We start from the raw sequence: 2,361 nt of genomic DNA on the forward strand, positions 1-2,361 counted from the left end.
CGGGGCGCCCAGCCAGGCCTGGGACGGGGCAGGAGGATCTGGAGCCCGCGCCCCTCCCCTCTGGGCACCATGGGCCTCCTTTGACGTCACCCCGCGCCCCAGCCCATTGTGGGGGCCTCTCCCGGGCCCCTTGCCCATTCTCCCACCCGCGCCTGCCTTTCCCCCCTGCGGCGCCAGGCCCCTTCTACCCGGAACCGGAGCCTCCACGTCCTGGGGGCAACCACGGAGTGGGAAACCCGAGAGCTGGTGGTGCTAGCGGTGCAGGCGTTGGCCACGTGGGCGGGTCCTTGTCCCGAGGTTTCCATGGTGATCGCGGCCCGGGCCTGAGACTGCAGGGCTTCTCCCATCTGATGGCCTAGACCTCGGAGAACGATGGTTAGGGCTGGCAGGCTGCAGGTGGCCTGGGCCAGGACAGAGGAGGCGGCACTGCAGGCAGGGGAGAGCCATCATCCGGAGGGGAGAGCCCGGGGACAGCACCCACCGCCCTCCTGCCCAGCGCCCTTGTCTCCACCACCGCGCCCTCCAGGAAAATGTCAGTCTCGCTCGCTGCTGGGTTGCTGTGTCCCTTTCGAAGATGACGCCTTCGTCCCCAGAGACAATCCATTCTATACCTGGACTTGGGGTCCTGGACCTGCTGTTGAAAACATGGTTGGTCTTTCCCAGCACCCATCTCCCTCTAAACGGGCGACGCTAAACCGTGCAGGTCCCGGTCAGTGTCAGCTGTCCTGGCCTCCCGTGCAGTGGGCTCAGGCGGAGGCAGTGCCAGGGACGCCCGCTGATGGGGCCACTTATCGCGGTCCTCCCTTTCCTCTTGGCTGGGCCTGGCTCAGGGAGGGAGGGCACTGGACCCCGTTCCAGCCAATAGAGCCTGAGGGGGTGCCTGCTGAGGAGGCAGGCGGGTTCCGGGGTGCCGGGTTTTCCACTACGAAAAGGCAGATGGCAGGGACCCGTGATCGCTCTGTGCCTCTGACCTGTGAGGGTGAACATGTGATGTTAGGATCTGTAGAAGCAAACGTGAGACCTTGAGAAGGAAAGAGAGCCCCAGGGGAACCGGTGCAAAGGTGGTCTCCGCTGACCGGACAGGTGATCCTCGGGAGCCTCCTGGCTCCGGACGGACGGCTCCTTGGGAGACGATCATCGCCAGCGTTCTGGTGCACAAAGCGGAAGGCGCCCTAGCGGACCCATTTCTTCCCCAGCGTCATCTGGGTGCTTCTCGTGCCCAGCCCACCTTCTCGCTTCCAGGGTTTGCAGTTCTCCTGCCCAGACACAAGCCACAGACAAAGCCGGCCTCCCTTCCTCTGTGCCCTCCTGTCCTGCGCCTCACTTCCCGCAGGGGCGGGCGCTAAAATAGTGCGTGATGAGGGGATGGGCTTTCTGCTTCCAGTGGAGGCCGGAGGGTCCCCAGGGCGCGCAGGGTGGGGACAGGGGCCGGGGGTGTGTGCTGTGGCAGCTCAGGAGGGGTCCTCCCACCTGGAGCTGCTGTGGCCCCATTTCCTGCTTACTCAATGTAATGACATTTTCCCGTCGTAAATGCTTAGTGTGTCTGCGAGGGGCTTGGGTGTGTCCTGCGGGAGGAGGCAGTTGGCCACCTGCTGCTGTGCAGACGGTTCTCCGTCCGGTTCTCTGTTCTCCGTCCTGTAGGCGGTGTCCCCTGCCCCTCCCCTGAGGGGTGACGCCACCAGCATCAGGGCTCCAGTCCTGGGGGCAGCCCTGGCTCCCCTCCGCATTCTTTGTGGCCCAGAGGGAGCGACATGGAGGTCTCAATATACGTGTAGCCCATCCTGGAGGGGCACCCGTCCCTTCTGCTGTATTCTGGTCACCGAGTGGCCAAGACAGGGGGTGTGAGTGCGGGGTGGGGTCATTGGGGCTGCCCCCCCCCCCCGCCTTTTCAGAGCACCAGCGTTTAGCTTTGTTAATCCTGTCTAATGTGGGCTTTTCTTTCTAAAATATATTTTTACTTATTTCAGAGAGGAAGGGAGAGGGAGAGGGAGACATCAATGAGAGAGAACCATGGGTTGGCTGCCTCCTGCTCGCCCCACATTGGGGATGGAGCCGCAACCCGGCCTGGGCGGACCGGGAATCGAACCCAGACCTCCTGGGTCACAGGCTGATGCTCAGGCTGGGAGGCATTTTCATAGGGGAGCACCCGGTGAGGGGTTAAAGCATTTTTTTCGCAAAGATGCCGAGTTCCCCATCACCTTTATGAACCCCCCGACTTCCTCACCGACAGGAATTATAAAAACAGACAAGGATGCTCTCGGGATGGTCCGTCCCACAGACCTGCCCTCAGCCCCGTGTCCGCCCCCGGGAGGCCTGGCCGGGCCCTCCCCCTCGTCCTGGGTCAGGGCCGGGGCCCCCCGG

Source organism: Myotis davidii, unplaced genomic scaffold, assembly GCF_000327345.1.
Source record: "Myotis davidii unplaced genomic scaffold, ASM32734v1 scaffold665, whole genome shotgun sequence".
Lineage (NCBI taxonomy): Eukaryota > Metazoa > Chordata > Mammalia > Chiroptera > Vespertilionidae > Myotis > Myotis davidii.